General features: G+C 38.6%; 1 protein-coding gene across 2 annotated transcripts in view; it reads right to left on the reverse strand.

Moving 5' to 3' along the window:
* Positions 1-22,435, reverse strand: part of RBPJ (recombination signal binding protein for immunoglobulin kappa J region) — a 144,137-nt gene that overhangs the window by 73,966 nt on the left and 47,736 nt on the right. The window lies entirely within an intron of this gene.

Here is a 22,435-nt window from a genome sequence, read left to right on the forward strand (position 1 = left end):
CTCTGCAGTCAGAACTTGGTGTAAGCAATCATCTTCTGCTGTGTTTTCCTTGCAAGAGGGACAAAGATGTTTTCTCCTAAAGGCTGGCAATGGTAGGACACTGGTGTGCAGAAAWGTCATATTTCAGACCATCAGAAATGGAAAAGAAAACAACCTTGAAATAAATGGATTTTCATGTCCAAATCTTCATTGGAAAGACCTAATCCTTGTCTGAGCTACTWCAGATAGCAACAGTCATTGCTGCCAGACTCCCAAATATACCCCTATCTGTGAACTTTTTACAGGTTTGGGAGTAGGGTGGAAGGTTGGATGAGCTAATTCCGGTTGAGGTTACCCTGGTTCCCCAAGCAGACTGACTTGGAGTATTTTTCAGTTTAGCTCTTCTGAAAGAACTGCCTGACTTCTTTCCAGGAGAAGATTGAAAGCGGACCAACACTGCTAATCATTTTACAGAAAAGCCATCATCCACTTTGATTTCACACTCATGACTCCTGCAAACGTCAGATAGACTGTGGCTCAGAGCCAGTACATGGTAGTGACAGTAAGAACTTCTTTCCTCTAGTTTCTTTGATTCACCATTTTCCTTACAGATCTGAAAGGAGATGAATCAAAACTAATTGCTTGTATAAKAAATAATACTGACTTGCTTATTAATCTTTGTTGTGGCACTGGCACAGGCACTTGAATGGTCTGGAAAATATGAAAAGAATTGGCTGGGGAACAAAACCAGAGCTGATACGTGGTAATGGCAAAAACAGAAGTAGAAGCTATATAATAAAGGCAAATTCCTATTGAATGCCTCTTTGTCTTGCTTTAAAGAAATACAGAGCAGCACTCAAGATGTACAGATAACTAGGCAGTGTTTCTCACTGCAGAGCTCAAGGAAAGAAGGAAATGCTTCAAGGGTTAGTTCCTGAATAYATGGAATATTGCTGGACTGAAAGCAGTCAGCTGGAATTCATCCTGATAGTCCCACAAACCCTTTTATCACAAAAATGTACTGTAATCAGTAAGAAGTAGCCACTGTATTTTCCCACCACTTTCATGCTTTATMGGCACAGGGAGAAAGGGGAAGAGTGTGAGGTTCATGCTGCATGTGAATGATGAGCTTGCTTCATGTTTAAAAAATGGGTCTTGTGGAAAGAGAATAAAAGGGATTATGGTTGCATGTGAACTTCAGCTCTTCCACCTGCCTATTGATTAGTTGTTCTATTTTTTAGGGCAATGTTGCTTGCATAGTTGTTYATACATTGCATCAAAGGAATAAAGAGCAGTCAATAAACAGATGGATGCTACATTCTGTAATGTCTTTGCATCTGCTTCCAGTGCTACATTGGCAGCTGGGAAGAGACTCCAGAAGCATCAGTCCTTCACAGGCTGATCGCCAGCTTGGTGAAGACAGAATTTATCAAAATAGGAAATTAGAAGCAGTGGACTATTATACCTTCAGAGAAACTTACAATGGTGACTTTCAGAGAKAAGAGTATTGACTTGGCCTTCAAGCAAGATCCAGAAAAATGCTGTTTTAACATCTGCTTTTGTTTAGTGCCAATCTGGCTTTTAAATGGAATCACTCTATTTCAGTGTGATGTTTTGAAATGTTTTTTGATATACATTTTCATTGTCTTGGTGTAAGGGTACAATTGTATCATCTTTAAAAAAATAGATACTTTTTGTTTTGACTTACTTTGCAGTTTAGTTTCCRGAGTACAAGCACTCACAGTTTGTATTCAGTTCCCATGATGGACTACTCTTCTTGAGTCCTCTGAACAGTGACATGGAAAAAGAATTAATTATAGTCATAGCAAAATCAAAAGCAAAATGACCCATTGAGGTTTCTGGTTCAGGCAAATTCTTACACTGTTTTCCTCATTAGGTCACTTCCAGTTGACACATGACRTATAAATAGATGCTAATGTGTAATGACCCAGTTATTAGAAAGAAAATCTCAGTCTTGGCCATAGCAAGATAATTAAGATGAGTAGGAGGAGTTTTTGTCTTATTTTATAGCATTAAAAGTCATGTGATTGATGGCATCACAGGAAATTGCTTTTCTGGCATTTCAGAGACACGTTTACTAACTCTGTGAAATTATGATAGAGTCTGAAGCATTTATATTTTCCTCTTTCTTAATGCAACCCTGTTCCAAGCTGTACCTGGGGCCAGGGGTATTTGGGATCCTACTCCAGCGAGTAGGAAGAGGCCTTGAGAGCTCTGACTTTTAACTTTATTTTGACCCCATCTTTATTGCAGTCAACTTGCAACCCCAGCTCAAGCCAAAATTTGCCCGCCTGCCAGGCATCCTACTGCAAAGGGGCTGCATTGCTAGTTCAGGCTGACCTGGGCTGAGAGTCCCAGGGTTTCCAGGCTCCCCATCCATGGGGCTCTAAGGATTACACCACCATTTAAAGATGCACCTCAAGCCAGTTCTAGAAGGCTCCAAACTGACGTTTACCTGACCATCTAGCATCACCTTGGTTTCTGTGCTGGTTTATGTGCCTTCTGCAGTTAGCAGTGTATAGGTTTAGATATTCTGTGGTGCTATGGTTACCAAACAAGGAAGCCCCTGCAGCCACTGTGCTGGGTCAGATGAGTAGGAAAAAGAGCACAGCATCACTGCTACCACATCTCTCTGCAGGGCTTCTGAAAAGAATTAAAAATAGCTTCCTGCTTTAGCGGGAAACTTCCTCATATTTATATAGTCCTCTCTGCCTCCTAATRCAGGATGTTACATGAAATGTATTTAAATGAAATGTAGTGTGTCAAGTACTATATCTCCGTGAAGYTGAACAAATTCTCATCTCCAGTTCTTCATTCTTGTGGGTACTAAGAGTTTCATGAACAGAAAAGTAAATTGAGGAAGGATTGGGAAGACTGTTTTTTTTTTTGCTAGAAAGTCTTGTTCTCATATTAAAATGAATTTTGGAGCGGGGAAAAGGAAAAAGCCTCTTAGATAGTGTACCTTCATCACATTACATGTGTTTTCAGCTGTCTATTTTGCCTCCAGCCAAGTGTTCAGGAATAGGGCCTTTAACCTTGCAGGTATTTGAAACTTCAAGGCTTTAAATAAGACCTGGTAGAGTATTATTGCTTTTGAGTGTTATGTTAGAAAAGAACAGTGTGGTATGGCAGAATGGTATTTGGCACTTTGAGACAACAGGACTCAAAATTAGGACACTGTTATTTTTTAATATTTTAGTTTTCTTGGCAAGTGTGTCCATCCCTGTGTTGTCAGTAGGATAAAGGCAATTACAGAGTGTTTGGAGTAGGAGGACAGAAAGTTTAGTGTAAGTTCTATTGCTGCAAACCATTTTTCCAGGTAGCAACTGCATCTGAATGTGAAAAGGAACAGGCATGGGAATGGAAATCTGGCTCCACAGGCAAGTGTTATTTTACTGGTGCAGGTACAAGGAATCCAGAATCCCAGAAAACAGCAACTAGCAGGTGTCTGTGCTGTGGTTTTTATTTGGGGAGTGAAGGTATGTACTCAAACCAAGATATTTTTCTTGGTTTTACCACCATAAAAAGTTTGGTCATTGGGAACAGCTGTGTAAAGGTTCTTACCATTTTAAGTGATAAACAAGAAGAAGAATATCAAAAGTGTTTCACAAGTGTGTGTTTCCTGCTAAACTCTGTCCTTACTTCTCCTCCTTAGCAGCAATAGATGGTACAAATATTTCCAACTTACTGAGGTACAGTGGTTTTTTTCTGCTGAATATTTTTGTTGCCCCTCCCCAGCTCTTTTGGCTTTTGAGGTAAAAGTGGTCTGATTTTTCAGATCTGCAAGGATTTGGCTGCATGTTTTGTTTTCCTTTTCCTGTGTTATTGCAGACTTGTTCCCTTCTTGCTTACTTATTGATTGGCAGCCAGATAATGACACTCAAGAAGACTTTTTTGGCCATGTTTATTTAGGAACGTTTTTTTCCATGGTAGAAAAACCAAAGGCAGTGAAATTGAGTTTAAAAGTTTAGCATTCACAAGCATTGGTTTTGTGCAGAATAACTTTCAATTTTCTCYCTTCAACATACAAACAGCCAGAACTGTTTTAACAACAATGGTGTCACAACTAGTCCCAGATTTGTTCATTGATGTCCAGCCTGCTTTTAATTGTCTGAGTGTTATAAAAGTAAACTCAAAAGTTTTGAATTAGCAGTGCTTAAAAATCTGTGCAAATCTGGAACTCATAAGGCTTGTACTGAATGTTTGTTCTAGAAAGTTAAGGCCATGTCAAAATATATAAATTTGTGGCCATTGCAACCTTAATTTTGGCCTGAGTTGATTYTGTACAGAAGTGAAGAAATTATGTATGATGTTAAGAGAGGCACTAAGCCCAGAACTCAAGAGCATGGACAATGCTAGATGCAATCRGGGAAACAGAGATGCCTGATAATGTAAGAGTGGTGAGGAAACTGTAACCATATTGCTATAAAACAGCACGTAAACAAAGGCACCAAATGGATGGGGTTGGTGTACTTTTGAGAATTGTGCATGAAGAAAACATTGTTAATTTAGGTTGCACAAGAGCTGGAAAAATGACCATATTAATTTGTGCAGCCACCTGCCTAAAATCAAGTGAAARTTATTGTGCAGCTAGGCAGACCGATAGGAAGATGACTAAAAGTATTAAAATGAAGCAATTCAGCTTTCCTACTACAGCTACAGATATAAGGCATAAAGTGAAAGAATAATCAGGGAGAATTTGAACCTAGTAAACATTAGATCAATGAAAAAGAATTTGTTTAGGACAACTGGGAACTTAAGAATGTTAAAGCAAGCACAAAAGTTATGTTTTGGCCAGGAATGTCTGGAAAGGGAAAATAATTKTTTTTCTAATGTCAGCAGAAAACTTTGTCTAAATGTCAGCAGCAAGAAGAAAATGTGAAATCATCAGCAAAAAGAAACATTTATCATTCCTGAACTTCCATGTCACCTATGGCAACTTCTGGGAACAAGCTTTTCTGCAGGGAAAAGTATGAATATTTACTGGCAATAGATTTCAAATATTTTTAAACATCTCCCTAAAAAAAAAAAATATATCATTGGATATCCACTCCAGAATGGCTTTTTGTGTCTGAGAGAAAGAAAAGTGTGAACATTACACCTACTTTTAAGCKAGATCCAGAAAGATTGTCAAAAAAGCAATGACTGAAGAGAGTGGGGTTTCCGGGTTTTGCTGTAGAGACATAGTTGAACCTAAAATGCTGAAAAAATGAACCCAATGCAGTCTTCTAAATCACAGTAACAATCATCACAGTGAAACATTTGTGTAGGGTTCACTTAAAAAAAGGGAATCAAGAACAGGTAGACAAACTCCCAACAGGTTATTAAGAGATAAAGGTGGAATTCCTGCCCTGGTGAGCATAGCGACACTCTGCTATGTACCCAGTTACCACTGCTCCCACCCATGTAGAACTTGCATCTSTGAGGATTGGAACATGACAGCAGCAGCTCATCTCCTTCAAGCATGTGAAACTTCCAGCTGAGGCCCCCACAGTGCAAACCACTCAGTGYGCAAGGCAGCTGAAGCAGCCCCAGCAGGAGACTGATTGCCCCTCCCCAGCCCATGTGGCCCTARGGGCCCCTCCTGCTGTGAAATGCCCTTTCTGACAGTCCAGAGTGGCAGCTTGYTCTCCACTCTGTCCCTCGCCCTCTGAATGCTTGGTGGAGCTGTATCCACAGTGCTGCTGGGTGCTCTTCTTGGTACTACACCCTACTCYTTATTTATAGGGTCTGCCAGAATCCTGGGCTGAGGTTGGTGGAAAGCTCCTATGGTATTGGACAGAGGTCTGGCTCTGCTGGCAGGATGGAGGAAGGGATCTTATCTTTGCTTGCTCTACACCCAAAACAAGTYACTCCTAATAAAGGCAAGATGATTGATCTGCAGGTAAAGACTAGGGGTAAATAGGTATTTTTCTGCTTACCAAGGTGTGAGTGGAACACTCATTTTGGAGCTACACAAAAGTAGTTACGTTGACAARGGCGTTTCTTTGAGAAAATGTCTGAGGATTTTTATAACTTGTGACACTAGCTGACTGAAATGTATATCCTACCACAGTCTAGGCTAGAATTGTGATGAAACCCAAAACCATGACCATAATAAGGCACAATGTCTGGAAGAACTAGACCTATCTTCTCAGTGTTCATCAGTAAATAGCACTAATCCCTAYTCTTTCTTCATAGAAGAGGACCTGAAGGACTCTCAGAATATCTAAAAAAGACAGTAGTCTTTTTGTATAAATTTTCATCTAACAACCTGATTACCAGATACTGGATTGCATCCACCATGGCTTTTTTTAAGGGAGACTACTTAAAAAAAAAAAAAAAAACCTAAGTGAAACTAATGCAATTTGCATCAGTTTTGTCATGATCAGAGCCATGCCTGTTTACAAAACCAGGAGTTTTAAGTTTTAAGAAGACAGTAAGAAAACGGCACAAAAGGGTATTTAAGCCATTGCTCTCTATCRTTCCACAAGATTCAATTTTGTGGGGGCAATAAAAAAGGAACTGCTAGGGTTCTAGGGTGCTTTTCAGTGGTCTCGGGTCACTGAAATGGTGAAAGTGTGGAGATGGCAGCACTGGCTCCACCCAGTGCAATGAATAACTTGAATTCTTAGCAAATAGGCACATGTGGTGTTTTTTAGGAGTTARCACTGGAAATTATGATCAGTTCCAACCACTTCACCCTCAAGCTAGGAAACCAAAAATCCTAAAGGAAAAAGCAAAGCAGCAGACTCAGAGTATCATATAAGCCTGTTAAAAATCAGCCTACACTATGTCTCCCGGAATTTAAAGACTATGAAAATAAACAAATTTTACTATTCCATTTCTTAGCAAGAGGCTTCACCAATACCTAATGGCTGGCCAAAGTAGATAGCAGTATGAAGCAATATTTAAATAACACTTTGACAGTGCTATTAAAACACAGATAATAACTGAAAACTTTAAAATGTGCAGGTCCCGTTTACTGCGGTTACTGAAGATTAATTGAAAATTTTGCTTTTTGCCTTTTGGCCTACCTGTCTAAATATCTAAAGTTCTTATAGGGTGTCTCACAAAATGAAGCCCAGATTCCAGAATATAACCCTTTAATGGAATTGTGAAAACGTTGTCTTCAGAGAGATAAATGTTTGCATTTCCTGTTCTGGGTTTGTTTAGTTCTGGACATATTATTACCATGGAAATTTCAGGAATATTTGAGAAGTTCTGCTAAAGAAACATCTTAATGAAAAGGTTAAATAAATCTCATGCCTATGCAATGTTTCAATGGATTTATAATTATAAAACCCACAATCATGGAATTCTGAACCCAATTCTGACAATTTTTATTTTGATGGATTGGAAGACCAGGCATTTTATCAACAAACAGGAGGATGTCCAAATTTCTTTTAATCATACTGCATAATTCTCTTTCCTTAGTCTCAAACTAAGTTTAAGTGATGCAGAAAAATCTGAAGTTTTTAATATAATGTTTGTAAACTACCTTTTTGTGTGTATATTTCACACACATATGCACATGTGCATGAACTCACGTTCTCTTTGCTGTTGTTTCACCATTAGATTCTATATAAAAACTGCAGAGGTTCTTTGGATAGCTTCTGATGGCTCAGAATACCCACTGAGACTGAAAGCAAGCCAGAGTTTCTGGAAACCTAAATCCTCTCATTTTAATAGTTTGGCAAATCCTTGGCATTTTGCTTTGAACTTTAACCAAGAAAAGTTATATCTTATAAACAATAGCATTTGTTGATTGGATGAAGGACTAGATCAATATTGATTTTGGCAACTTGTTTTGGCTGGGTTTGCATGAAGAAATGTGCTGGTTGTGGTGTTAAAAAGTTATGTCAGTTCCTCAACATGTGCCTCTTTTCCTTGGAGCATTGCCTGAAAAATAGTTTCCAAAGTTACTTCCAGAAGTTAACCTAGAGGCTATCTATTATTGTGAGCTAGCAACAGCCTTCTGCTGAGCTATCAGCATGCATGAAATAAAACCGAGAAGGCAGATTAAAGACAGATAAAACAATGGATTTCTGTTTCACAGAACTGCTAAAACATAGGACCTAATTTTTATTTCCAAAGAGTTTGATTTACACTGCTCTTTCAATTTAAAAGGAGCTGTAAACATGAAGAGTATTAGCAACAAGATTTTACTCCCTCAGAGAATTACCTAGTTGACACACAGCAAAATGAGAGCCATAGGATGTACATGAATCAGTTTCTGTTTCAAAAGCAGCACTAGGAATGAACAAAAATGTATCTGTATCTGARAAAATGTGCCATTTTCATTTCAAAGTTTCCACTGAGACAGAATCCACTGCAAACTGATAAATTTCTACAATTAGCATCACAGCTAAAATTTTTGTCTGGTTTTGAATTCAGTTTTTCTAGTTTCAGCTTCCAACTTCTTGAGCCTCTGATATGACTGCTACAAAAAAGAGTCACGTTGAAAGTGMCTATCTATTTATACATCTATCCATCTACCTACCGATCTTCCATTTCCTGTAGATGCTGTTAGTTCACATATCTTTCTCCTCTCGTGGTGCTCAGCCCTCTGATGTATTTCCAGAAAGCAATCATATCACATCCCAGACTTTTTTTTGCTATGATAAACAAGACAAGCTCCTTCATGCCTGCTCCATTTCATCCAGGTGCCTGCTCTACTCATGCACAAGTTTGAATTCTCGAACATGAGTGAACAAATTTTCCAGATAGTATCTTACCAATATTCTTGACAAATAACACTAGTATTTTCTCATTTAAAAAAAAAAAAAAAATAAATAAACCACCAAAAACTTTCCTCACCTGATTGATCCTGAGATTACTTGTCCCCTTTTGCATTCAGGTCGCTTTGCTCCTCTGACTCCATCCTGTGACTCACTAGCTTTTTAATTTGTGGGAATTTTTACTGTGCCCTCATGAGGAATGCCACTTTACAGCAGAAATTTATATTCTCTGACCCAGAGGATGGAATTAAATCTTCTCTGTCTTCAAGGACTTTCAGAAAGCAATTGAGTCTGTCCTGAGAGAAATACATGACAGCTGGGATAAATGAGCAGTAAAAAGCTCCCATTTCTGTGTTCAGTAGAGATGCCTTGAGAACTGCTGCAGTGGGAAGTATTTCATCAACAGATTATTGTTTACATATATGAAATAAAAATTATTATTTATGTATCTGTGTTGTCTGGGAATCATCTCTTATTCCCTCCTCCTCAAAAACAATAGTTTCTTAATTTTTAATATCAAAATAATTATTTCTTAAGGTAATAAAAAGGAGATAAAACTTTATCCTTCTTTGACATAAATTAGGATAATAGAGTAAAATGATACATCACTAGAACTGCTGTTATTGAGTTCCTTTAAAGATTTTGTGACAGCATTTTCCTGTAAGTTCCTTCATTTTTCCAAAAATCCTTTATAGTGTGCACTCAGTTAMATGCAACCTACGTATTGACAAATCTAATAGTTTCAAGAAAAGGAGAGAAAATATTCTACAAGTAAGTGGCCCTTTTTTTTTTCTTTACAAGAGAAATTTCAGTCAGTTTTATAAGTCCAGCAGTTCCTGAAGTCATTCARAGTCTACTCTGTGAGTTTTGATCAATGCTACTTTTGATGGCAGGATCTGTTAKCAGTTTGAAGTGGCATGTGATAGAAGATTCTTTAGCATTTTATTCTAAGTTTGTCTGGAGAGATGAAATTCTCTAAACCTTTTCACATGAAATGGTGCTTTTAAATTATGATGAGAACAGAAATAATTTCCTTATTGCTCCAGAATTTCACACACCTGTAGGAGCAAGATGTAACATGGGGTTCCTGTGCCTCTGGCTCTAGATGGCCAAATTCAACTATCAGAGTACCTGAAAGTGGAAAGAAAAAAAGTTCTTTCTCCAAGGGCAAAAATTAAATTTCTTTCCCTTTTTAAACCTTTCTGTTTTAGGCCCTGTTTGCTAAATCCTAATTGATGTTAAAAGAAACAATATACCAGGCCCAGTCCATGATACTAAAATCAATCCAGACTTCTTAAGAATCATCCAGGAATTCAGAGGTGAGTTGTCTTCTATGTAATATCTTATCTGACTTCTCCTCTAACTCACAGTTCTTGGATGCAATAGCGTCATTGTCACCGAGGCCAGAGCAGGGCTTTGGCCAGAGCCCATCGTGCTGGAGGCCTGCACTGGGTTCAGCAGAAGTGACAGTTCTTCCACAATCATCTCAGCTGGACCAAACTGGAACTTTTGGTCCAGTTGGAAAGTTGAGAAAGACTTTGGAAAGTTGGGAAAAACTTTCTTTTCTGTTGGACTTTTAGGGGGGGCCTCAGATCACATCTCTGTCTTCTACTTGTGTTTATTGGGTCAGAAAGCCCTTTATCACAAATTAGTTCTTCTTCAATGAGAACAACATGCAGACTCTCCTAACTTTACTGCATACCTAATATGTAGGCTGAGCTCCTTTGAGTCTTTGTATATCCTCTAGTTCTTCAACCATTGCATTGGTTCCTCTTTGAGTTCCCTCCATATTTTTTTTTTGAGATCAGTCTTGAAAGGTAAAAACAAGAATTATTGTGGAAGCTATTGAAGCAATGCCAGCTACAGAAACTCCCAGCCAGCTCAATCACCTGTCTTCTCAGGTTAGTGCTTTACATACTGAATTCCACCACTTAGCTCATCCTCCTGCTAAGAGGCCAAAATTATCAATGAGATTATCATTCACCCTTAAAGTCCTCTTCAAAGGCCCACAAATAAGGGACATTGTTTCCCCAGCCATGGAAAAAATTGTCAACCAGCACACACATGTGCCAGGTCACAGCTCAAAGAGATTCAGATGCTCCCTGTCTCTCCAGCTATCTCCTTGGAGACACTCGTGGGCAGGTGGGAGCCAACAGTGGGCAGGTGGGAGCCAGCACACACTTCAGCCACATTCTTGAGCTGAAGAAGCAGAAAACAGCCACCCTGAGCTGCTTCACAGCATGGACCTCCTGTACAATGTAAACATATCCACAGAGACATTCAGACTCTCTTTAGAGGCCCAAAACTGTAGGCAATTTCTTACAGAGAAAAAAAAAAGCCAGAAATAAAGAGTAAATACTTARTCTTTTCACCTTCTGATATGACATTTCTCAAAACTAGGCATGAAGGGAGAGAAAATGTAAAATTACATTTTTCTGCTTTTTATAGCGCCAGGCAGGGCTTATTAAATTAACAATTCTTATATAAAGACTTCCTCTCTAGAAAATGTATTGCTGAAAGAGCTACAACAAAGTGGATCAGAAGCAGTGTAAGTACAAAAAAGTTTAAGAGAATTTTGAAAYAGTATGATAAGCACTTGCAAGATTTTGTTGGATCTGGTTTAAAGTATCAGCTTGCAATCTGATCTTGCAGTGCATTGACCTCCTGTGCCACAGAACTGACAGTCTCCTACTTTATCCCCATTCCTCTGTTCCTCTCTGGCTTTTGGGCTGAACTTTGTTTTTTAGCTTGAAGTGGAAAAAGGAACTTATTCAGCTCTTTCATCTGAAATTCACCAGCTACCTAAAGAGCAGACTTCCTGGTTCATGCATGGAGCAGGTCATATTCCTCTTTCGCTATGACTGTCAGGTCTGTCATATAACGTCCACAAACCCACTGCAGAGAAATTCAGACAGATTTTAGAGAAGTAGTTCACTTTTGCTAAATATAAAAGGCAGAGACTTGCTTTCAAAGACTGAAATTTTGCTTTCAAAGTGATCTTATTGAGAGAAGGAAAATGAGTCAGTAGCATGTGGAGCATACATTATGTGTGAGACATCTTACCCGTGGAAGTGGAGAGGGGATACAGAGAAGAGTTTTGCCTGCCCTTGTAACAGTCTTCAAAAGCTTTTTTCTCCTTGCCTTGCTGGACTGCATATTTCTTTGTTCATAYACAGAACCAGTGGTTATGTGTACCTGATCAGCTAACTGAGAAAGCACCTCAATGACATCCTCCTGTTTAGTGTCACTATTTTGAGTGGCACTGCCAGTATGGTCTACCAGTAGAAGSATAGGAAATGGTCAAGTTTTTCTGAATTTCAGGATAGGTCTTAACATATTTCACCTCACACCCTGCTGTGGAAACAGCAGAAAAAGGAAGTAGTTGGAAAACTTCTAACCCAGTCAGCTTTCCACTGCATTTGAGGCCTTCTGTAACTCACAGAGCCCCAGCACCAGCCTGTGATAACTCTGTCTCTCCTGTTTCTCATCATCCCTCTGGATTGTTGTGCTCTCCAAACAAGGATGTGACTAACAGGAGGGAAACAGGATAAAAGCAGGACTGTGGATAAAATTATGAAATCATATGGCTATTTGGCATTGATCAGGTTCAAAAATCACAAAGTTGTCAGACAGAGAGATCTGAGATACTAGGCTGGTCTAGTAACCTTTACAAGAAACACCCACATGCTCTTCCATCTTCTAACATTTTCTCCTTTACGTGTGTGCATGGCAGGAGGAAGCTATTACTGCTTTTATTTTACACATGAAGAACTGAGACTCAGCWATTATAACTGAGGAGCCCAGTGCAGGGACACATAAATCAACCCAATTCAATCATGTAGCACAGCAAAACAGGCACTGGGAAAAGAACAGCCATGCTTGCTTTGCTACTCAGCCCTGCTGGAAAGCAACTTATGCCTTGCTAATGAGATTATCCTGCTTCAAGAATCCAGGATTTCTCATTCAGGGACTCTCTTTTAGTATCTGAAGTTTGGCTTTAGAAATTGTCTTGGTATGAAAAGGTTTAGAGCTGGCTTGGTCATCGCTGCATGGAAAGGTACCCAAAGGAACTGAAAGGTTCAGCCAAAAAAGTAGTGAAGACTTTCAGAGGAAGCCTGGGGCAGAAAAATCTACTGTAGCCACATCTGTTTGCCAAAATAACCCCCAAACCGATGAAAGTCTGCTGTTGTGCCAATGGCTATGGGGACTCTCACTCACATGAAAAGCTCTGACTTGGGCTCCTGGGTATGTCAGTGGCTCCACTGAAATTATACTACTGTTTTCATAAGCTATTTATTTCCTSTTAATACCTTGGAAAAATTCTTAGAAGAGACTTAAATGAAGACAGTATTGCAACTTGGCAAGTCCACTTCAAAATTCATTAGTGCTCTTTTTCTATTTTCCTTTGCAGAGCTCTGGTGCCTGTCATCAGTAGTCAAGGGGAGAGTTGGGGGCTGTTTTGTTTGATTCTGGTTCTACAGAGGGAAATCCTACTGACTTCAGTGTTTTGGCCCGAAAAATTATTGAATTTCCCCTGTGAAGCTGCAACTTTAAAATATTCTGTACTGATACATTTTTAAGTCTGCCCAGATGTAAAATGTTTACATGAAATAACTCAATTATTTGAGTACCTGAGATGAAAGATTTCCKAATTAAAGAAGATATATTCTATATTAGCTTTTCATATCTATTTTAGTTTTGCATATGATCAATCTATTTTCCTTCTGTCATGGATTGCAGAGATCATTCAGCCGTGGTGAGTTAACATAATGATGTGCTGTATTTGTACAGAAACCCTGCACAAGGGAGATTCCAAAGGGATTTTAGCAACCCTCTTCTAATGCAGGATTTTTGAATAACAGTGCTTGACCATAGGCAAAAGAATTTCCTTTTGGCAGTTTTTTTTTCCTCCAATGAAAACACAAAAAGTGGAAGTTAGATGGTACTGTTACTAGAGCTTCGTTGCAATGAGAGAAAAAGTGGTGCTCACAACAGCAGCGTGAACACAGCAGCTGAGAGACAGTTCCTCTGCTAGACCTCCATTGATCAGAATCTTTCCTAGATTTAGGTCTTCATAAAGCTGATCCCTCTCTTGGACCGTGCCTAGCACATCCCACTTCCTTTTCTCAGAATTCTCTGTATCATTGGGAATTTGGGAGGGCAGAGAGCAAGTAATGAGTTCAGTGTTGAGATTTTTGTGTTTTAAGTGCCAGTTACTAAGGAGACACTTGGAAATTTTAAGGTTTGCTCTGTGTGGATTTTTAACGGAAATAAAAAGATGATGATGGAACCTGGGAAAAAATCCTCAAGCAGAAAAAGCCATCCATACTTGTCCTTGGCTGCAACCTGAATGGAGTAGGAAGTACCAGAACACAGMAGTTCTGTTTTGTGCACTCACTAGAGCCAGGGAAAAGTGTTAATATTTTCATTGAAAACATTTCAGAATTATCTGCCTTCTGCAATAGGYTTGGATTTTCAGGTTTTTTTCTGGTTTGTGTTTTTTTCCCTTGCTCTCCTTCCATTTCACCTTGACTGGTGCAAGAGAAGACAGCAGAAAGGTGGCAAGTGGTCTAGCTAGTTGGATATACGGGTAGGTATCTTGCAGTGACAGGGCAGTAAATTTGACTTAAGTTTATCCGGCCTGTTGAATTGAAATTTAGTTTTCTGATTTCCTCCCATAAACCCAGCACATGCCAGGCTCGTGCTTCAGGCCCTGTGACTGACACGCAGTGCCAAAGGCACTCACACATCTGTGCACAGGCAGCTGATGCTACAGTGTGACACTATTTGCTGCCCAGCCAAAAGAATGTGTTCCTGCTCCATTGCAAACACAGAACAGAGTTGTCTCTAAACAACTGTTTATTCTTTTATTCTAAAAAATCTGTTCATTCTTTTGACTTAACATTTGTCGCCTGTATATGCTGAATTGTAACTTGTTTCCRTTTACTTCTCCTTTATGCTGTGCATGGACAAAGCAGCAGTAAGTCCTTGAATAGTTCCCAATTTTCATTAACAGTTCTCAATTTCTGTTCCTAAGTTACTGTGTCTAGTTCCTTAGGCCTTAGAGAACTGGCTCACTCTTTTCCTTTAATCATTTCATGCAGTACTCTGATTGCATAAGGTAACGAAGTCATAGAGCACTCTCTTCCTCTGTAAGACTTAAAATAGAACTACTATTTTAAGTCACCCCTCCTGGGTGCAAGTCTTTCTGKTTTTGAAGTCTGATTCTTACTTTTAGGTTCTTTTAGAATTCAGCATTAGATACCTTGCAAATCCAAACTGAAGTCACACAAGATTTTTTCTTCTTCTTCTTAATACAACCAAATTGATGTTTYCTTGTATTAGTGCTGTCATTTGTATCATGAAAAGGTAATATGCACTAGAGGATGGCTATTTTAATTTCAGAATTGTGTTACTGAGGCAAACAGTGTAATAAAACCAGCATTAAACTTTGATAAACTTGAGACAACTTTGAAAAAAAAAATTCTAAACAGAAGGCTTCCTAATCTATGTTTGGACTACCATTTAAATGGCCAATAAAATTCTGGCCAAAAATTTGCTTYCCTCTTCTCCCTCCCCTCCTTCTCCATGTGCTACAATTTACAGAAGCAAAAAGCGGAAATCTGTTGAYGACATTTTTCCAGCTGAAGAAGAATTTTTGCTTCGTGTTCCCTGTAGTGCTCTTTGCATAATGTTCTCATTTCTTACTCCTTTTTTTACATGATAGCAGCAAGGACTGGTTGCTGCAAGCCTTGGTGTGCCCATGTCAGCTTCCCTGCAGAGAGCAAGACCACTGTGGAGGCTGAGGACCCAACTGCACAGTTTTTAGCCAGAGTTCCAGGTATTTCCCAGTGCCCAGGCTGCACCCTGTTGTACAACACATTCACTTTTGTGACCACAGGACACACTGCCAAGGGCATAGGCAGTGTCTTAAAACTGATTGTGTTGAGAATAATGTCTGAATATATCCTTAAGTTATTTCTGCTTATCACAAATCTTTCAGGAGACAGGCACATAGCACAGAGGCACTTCCACAGTGACACCACTTCCATCAGATGGTGTCGATATTTTGCAGGATATTTTTGAGAGAGGAATAGCTATCCCAGAAGCCATAGGACTGCTGGCATAACAGCATCCTGATAGCTGACCATATTTAATGTTTTAGAAGACATGGAAAAGCTCTTCGTAAAACAATAGTTTATTTATTTTGAAGGGAAACTAATAGTGACTAAGTTATTGGACCAAAACTACTAATCCAAAACTGACAAGGTATATTGCATGCACTTTTCAATCAATGCCCAAATAACAAAAGTCTCTCTCTGCCTGTTTTATAAAAGACTTTATWAAGTCAGGAAAGGTTGTAGACAAAAGGACTTGAAGAATTCAGAGAAAAATGGTTGCTGAGTGGAATGCTGGATGAGATTACATTTAAATATCTGAGAAATATTCCAAAACTGATGAGCAGGAAATTTGGCCTACTTGGCAAACAATAAAATRATAATCCTATTTTGCTTGTTGTGCATTTGTGTCCATAATTTGATTCCAAGAAGGCTGAAAGGAGTTAGATTTACCTTTGTAGCACAAAATGCCCACCATATGCTGGGACTTTATATCATTATTGAACCTTAATTCTCTTAAGGCTAAGAGATAATGTGGACAGACAGAGTTGATGGGAAGGATCCAAAAGACAACCCCATTTCTATTAGTTTCTGTTCACTTCTGAATGATATCCAGCATGTCAGGCTCAGGTTACTGTTTTCAGCCTCTCCCCATTATCTCCTTTTCCTTCTTCAATTCAGTTAATCTTTCTCTATTCTTGCCATCTCTTTAGTTAGTCTGTTCTAAACTGGTTTTGTTTTTTTTTTTGCAACACTGCTGCAACCCTGCAACCAGGAAGAAAACCAAGAGCACTGCCTTTGACAGCTCAACACTAGTGTAAATTTGCCARGTCTCAGAGTGACTGATAAGGCTTTCTGCTACATTTTCCCTTTGTCTAGCAGCAATCCTGGAGGAAGCAGAATAAGAAAAGTACTCTGTTGCTGTTTTGCTTTCCTATTCTCCCTCTCTTCTTAAGTTTATTTTTGTCTTGTGCTGTCCTTAAGAAACTAGGAGTCAGTTTTAAGTAAGATAAAAAAAATGTATSTTTTCTCTTCACCAAAGGGACAGTTAACAGCACAAGAATTCAGGACAAGGGAGTAAAGGAATGTTTACAAGAACTTGCTGCAGCTAAGTGGGAAGGAAAAAAAGAGGGTTAACTCCATTTCCTTCTTCACCCAGGTGTCCAGAAATATCCAAGTGATTATTAGTGGTGACTGTCTGTCATGATGTCATAAAAAACGAGATCATGTTAACACCTGTGAATTTCTATKTACAAGTGTTTCATTGAAAAACAACTCACAGCAAATATCTCTCCTCTGCTTCTGCCCTCTTAGTTGACCCTCTGTTATTGCTGCAAGCAAGCAGTGCACATGGCAGAATCCATGCTTCTGCCTCAATATGGTATTTTAAAAGGCAGTTAAATGCTCTGGCATCTTCATAAGAAAATTTTCTGCCCTCAGATTGTTCATGATGAAGGGGACAGAACTTCTCAGCTACTAAGTGGCATTTTATGGCAATGGAAATTTGGCATTTATACCTGTTTCAAATATGTTCCCTCGAGTCTGTTTCCTTTTAGAAAACACTTCATTTTACTTACTTTTTCATCGACTTCTTCTGGTGACAAAACGAAGCAAGGAAGGCTGACTGGAAAATTGGAATTCCATTTCATTAATCTGCTTCTAGTTTCAAAATTTGTTTCTGTATTCATGCGAATGCAATCCACGACCTTTCCACTGAAAACAAAGCACAACTCTATGACAAAGCCCCCAGAGAAGGTTCACAGTGGCTGCACTCCCCAGGAAAGGACAAGAGTCCTCTGGAGAGCTTTAACTAACCAGACTGGGATTGGAAACTTGGTTTTCCATAGCTGGGAGAAAGCCAAGGCCTTTCTCTTAGCTTGTCTCTCCTTCCCTCCATATATCATCTGGAGAAGCTATTTTGCCAAATTTTGGTGAACTGACATTTCAATGTTTGACTGCTGCAACAAAATGACATTTTCGGACAAAAAAAGAACTGTCAAAAGACTCTTAATGTTTTACAGTTGAGTGCCCAAAAAACGTTCTCGCTACAATTCATTACTGTATAATCTTTTGAGAAAAGAAGCAGCCCTCTAAACATTTCTCTCATCAGTTGCACTGAAAGCAGCACTCCAGTCTTGATGCTTAAGAACCAAGTCTTTTATGCCACAACTTTGATGACAACACAAATGTAGAAAAACTAATTGTCAGCACAAAATTTAAGAAAACAGAACTGTACAACAAACCCAACTCATGAACAAAAATTAGACTCATTTTTTTTCTGAATCCCTTTTTATTTATTTTTCTGCAGTAATATTTGCAAGGCTTCATATGCATAATTCAGTATGGAAAAAATGCAAACAACCGAGCTGTAGGTAAAGCTTGGGGCAGAGACATTAAAATGAGATCTCATTGTAGYTGGACTGGTAATGTGGCCTGTCCACCTCTGAGAGCAGAAAATGTACCCTCAAGTGTAGTGTGACATGCTTTAATCAGCATAAAATGGAACTGCCACTGAAAAAATGTATCTCACCCTTGATGCAATTTATCTTTCTCTTTCCCACCTTTTCTTTTCTCTCTGGTCCCTTCCCACACAAAAAATGGSATAGCTTTAGCTATTCTTCTCCCTTGATCTTTTTCTTCAGGAAAAATAGATGAATCAAAACTGGGAACAAGCAAGCAGCTGAAGATGGACAGAACACTCTTTTTTATTGCAATGGTGATGTCAGTTTAAGCAGGATTACAGCATTTGCTGCTACCTGTAGTTTCTCCAGATAAGGCCACCAGAAGTTATGAATTGCCCTATAAAAGTTGGGCTATGGGGCGATCTATTTTTTATGCCAATTGCCCCTCTGTGTTTTCAGCACAACAGAAAGGAAACATATTTGGACCATTCTGAGAATACCCATTTTTCTGAAACAGAGCAGACAGCCCTAACTCTTGCATAGGTGCTTGGCACACTCCAGGCCTGGCCTGTATTATATCAAAGGTAACCTGTCTGGCACACAGAGTGCASAATGTGATGTGCAGAACAGCACTGGATTTCACTCTCGCATCAGAATTTGGATGATCCACATACCTATTAATTCTTCAGTTATTGGGAGTGGGAGTTGCATGTCTAAATTCTCAGATAAAAAAAAAACACCAAAAAACACCAAAGTTTTATTGACTAAACTATCATTCCTCTGAAAAAAAACACACACAAGACATAAATGCAGATGATCTGTTAAGTAATTTGCAATAGTCTGAAATACTTATATTCATACCATGCTTGTAGACTTTTTTTCCACTGGAATACATTTTGCACTCATTAACAAAGATGCTATTCCATTTAAGTCAATTGGGGCTTCTCTGGTGTATCCTAGAACAGAGCTGGAGCCAAGATATGTATCTTACTCAGTTCATTAGACTCTCCAAAGCCGTAGATTAAATAAGCAAGTATGTCACTAAATCTGTTCAGCATTAAAATGATACAAAATGTATTTTTCTTCTTCCAGCTAAATAATTTTCTTCAAATTTAAACCAGATGGAAACACAGTGAGTTATCTGAGATGAGCTCATCTGGACTTCTGAGTGGAATGTMCGACATTTGGTCACACATCTTGAGATGTGAGTTAGGGTCTGAACGGGGAAATTTTTATCATCTTATGTTTACTCTTGTGGATAGGCTCATTAGCTTCAATGGGCAACAAGAAAAACACATGACACATGCACAGACAGAGTAAGACCATGCAGGACATGTTTCTGTATAAAATCACTCAAATGTAGTTCACATTCCAAAGAAAATTTTCCCTTAAAAGTCAGCAAATACACTAAGTGAAAACTCAGCATCAAAACTAGTTAAGAAATGCRAAGCAGTTCTTAATTTCCTAGGTCTTCCATTAAACCTGGTTTTGCTATGTTYGTCTGGAAAATTAATATTTCAGGGGACATGCTGACTTTTAAATTTTCCATGGAACCAGCATACTGTTGGTATTTGACTAATTAAAAAAAGCAGGCATCTACATAATTCCTTTTAATAGTTATAAAAATAAACTATGAGGGAGTTTATAAATGTAAAGCAGCCGATATTAAATCCCCTTGTTTGCTGGATTAAAACCAAACAGTTCCAAAGAGAACTTGCTCCCACATGGCAAGGCTACCAGGAAACTCCATATGTTTCAGCTGTAGAGTCACTTTCTGTTGTCAGGTTCACCAAGTGCTGCAGTGAAACAGCTCTTGTGTTGAATAAGTACCTGTCCTTTATTAACCCAATCAGGCTAATCCTGCCTCACTGAACTCAGGGGAGCTCTGCTGCTGCCTTCACTGAGGCAGGAATTTTACCTTTAGTCCAGAGCCTGAATATGAAATGCATTGAGCTCCTGCACCTTTAGCAAAGAAAATKATACCCAAAGATACCTCCTCTATATTAATATGCACATTCAATTTTTAGACAGTGTGTGATGGCTGCTTCAGGCTAATTTACCAGGCTTCCTGGTGAGGTGAATTAGCATAGGTGGAACTCCTCTCCCTGAAAATTAAGCTGCTTCTAATATTTGGACTGAACAGGTTTGKTTTTTTACACTGCATTGAACTGGGGCCAGGATACTTTTAAAGTGCAACTCTCCTGACTCCCATGAGCAAGTTGGAAGAGTCTGTTCTGCGGCAATGAAGAAAATCTGTATATCTGAGAGAGATTTAGCAGCCATCTGCCTGAAAGTTTTTTCCAAACTCTACTATAGATTTTTAGGGTTGTTTTTTATTTTTTTAAACACTTCTTATAAGAGCCCTAATCAGAATGGCTGAATTTTTTCCTTCTATGACTCCACTGCAGTTCAATAAGTATTTTGTATTTATTCTTTCCCTCTTTTGGAAGGAAGATAGTGAAAAAAATCTTCATTTAAACRAACTTTGGGTTCATAAGACTGCTTTCTATCCTGAAGAATTCAGAGTTTTTATGGTTTGGTATTTTTTTAAAATCAAAATCAGATACACAAAATCAGATTCGTATTGGTTAAATTCCAATTTATTCCTCTAGCCTAATGTTTCCTTCTGGCTAGCCYTGCATCTTCAGCTGTGTATAGACAAGAGGAATCACCAGGCATGGGGATGTTAGGGGAATTTAAACTGAATAAATMTGGGCCCTGGTCCCTTCATTTTGTGGCTTTCTTTTTTTGATATCCTCAAAATGCTTGACAGAGACTAAAAGTTTGTGGGCCAAGATTTAGATTATTACTTTAACAGCAAAAGATGAAACAGACAATTCTKAAATATAAACGAGTTTGCACATGAGCTCAAAGCTGAATTTATCCAGCAGAAATGTCTCGGTAAGACTTTACGGACACCAGGAAGAATGAAAAATAGCAGGATTAAAAAAAAATAAAATCATACTTACTGGAGCTGTGGACATTCTCAGGATAATTAGTTACATATGTTTTGGTTGTGCCCTAGGGTAAAATAAGTTCTGGGATGAGGTAATAAATAAATTAAATGTGGTTTTGGAAATAGTTATCCTTCACTACCCAAAATGTCCACTGCTAAAAGAATTTGGATGGAGCCAACTTTGGAAATCTGAAAGGACCACAGAAACAATTTTTATAAGGGCAACAATACTGCAAAGAAGAYACCACAAAAACCGAAGTCAGCACAATCTTGAATGCTGCTGATTGATGCACTAAGCTAATCTAATTGATACATTTTGGAAAGATTTGTTTGAATAAGCTAGGCCATTTAAAAATGAGGTTTTTAATAATAATGTAGCCTCACTTTAAGTCATCAATTATTAGAGCATTAGCTGAAATACTTGTTACATATTTTGTTCACATGGATAAATTTTATAAACATTTCCCCTGCCACCACCCTTCTCCATTTTTATCCTTTTTTTTAGAGTGGAAAATGTAAATACAGCTTAGAATTCCTTATCATGTTGTATGYTCATTTACTACTGTTATTGAGTCTTGCTTGCAGAACTTCAAGACCAAACTTCTTTCAACTCTGTTCTGCCCCTGTGACGAAATAGAGAACCTGCTTGACCCAGCCAGTGTTAGAAGACATATTTTAAGTGTTTGAGTAATCACTTGTACTTAGGGCTAATTTCCATTTTCAGTGGAAAAGATAGATTTCAAGGACAACATACTGTAGTTTTATTTGGTCTTGTAGAAGCAAGGAACAAGTAAATCTGCCCGAGTCTCCTGAGGTTTTGGTAAATTGCAGAATTCCTTCCTCACAACATGTCTGATTAGCCTCACAACATTTTTGTCAATTTTCCAGAGGGAATAATGGAATTCTCACCATTGTAAATGTATTCATGGTTGGACAAAATACATTAATTCTTAGTTGACAGTATCAAACTCATTTCTATAAGTCTTTGCTTCAACCATCCATTTTAGCTCTTCTCATTCCTCTTCCATTAGATGCAGTACAATTCTGGGCTGGCAGCTCCATAAGAATAGCTTCCAAAGTAAAGACTCTCCCACTGGGAAATAAGAATCAGCAAATTCTGGATTTGGTGTACGTTTGCATGCCTATTTAGCATTTCGTTAAACAAACTGACAAATCAAGGTCCATCAGTTCACCCCTTTGTGCCAGATTAAGCCTCAGCCAGTTTACCTCAGCCCAATC

Source organism: Malurus melanocephalus, unplaced genomic scaffold (genome assembly GCF_030028575.1).
Source record: "Malurus melanocephalus ecotype Western Australia unplaced genomic scaffold, MMel_1.1 scaffold_47, whole genome shotgun sequence".
NCBI lineage: Eukaryota > Metazoa > Chordata > Aves > Passeriformes > Maluridae > Malurus > Malurus melanocephalus.